This window comes from Carassius auratus, unplaced genomic scaffold (assembly GCF_003368295.1).
Source record: "Carassius auratus strain Wakin unplaced genomic scaffold, ASM336829v1 scaf_tig00009845, whole genome shotgun sequence".
NCBI lineage: Eukaryota > Metazoa > Chordata > Actinopteri > Cypriniformes > Cyprinidae > Carassius > Carassius auratus.
The window spans coordinates 52501-53051 of NW_020524080.1; positions in this window are offsets into that span (position 1 = coordinate 52501).

The window sequence follows — 551 nt, forward strand, 5'->3', positions numbered from 1 at the left end:
GATTACAGAAGATTGTATAAAGGTATGTTTCAGCTTAAAATTATATAATGTTTAGAGTATAATTGTTAATTTGCTAAATATTTTATAGATTGGGTCATGGTTAGAGATTGTCCCAATGATTTACCTGAGGTAGGCTATGATCCAAGTAATTGAGTTTACAACTATTAAGTTTTTATATTATAAAAATTAAGCATTTTTATAATATAATTTTACATTGAGAGTGCGTAACATGTTTCTGTTGTGACATAATAAAGTTTGTTATGATGATTATTCTGTCCCATTACTGATCGCAAATGCTCAATCATTCCAAATAGTTTTTAAACAAAGCCAAAACTGAATGTTTTTTTTTTTTTTTTTTTTTTTTTTGCACACATAAACTGGAATATAAACATTCTTAATTTTTATTTATTTATTTTTAGTTATACATTATTATTTAAAGCCATAAAAGGGGCAAGATTGTCCAAATTAACCATGTGATTTTTGTCTTTAATCATATACTTCATTGTGGTGCACTGATTCAGACGAAAATATTTTGACTCAAAGGTGTATTG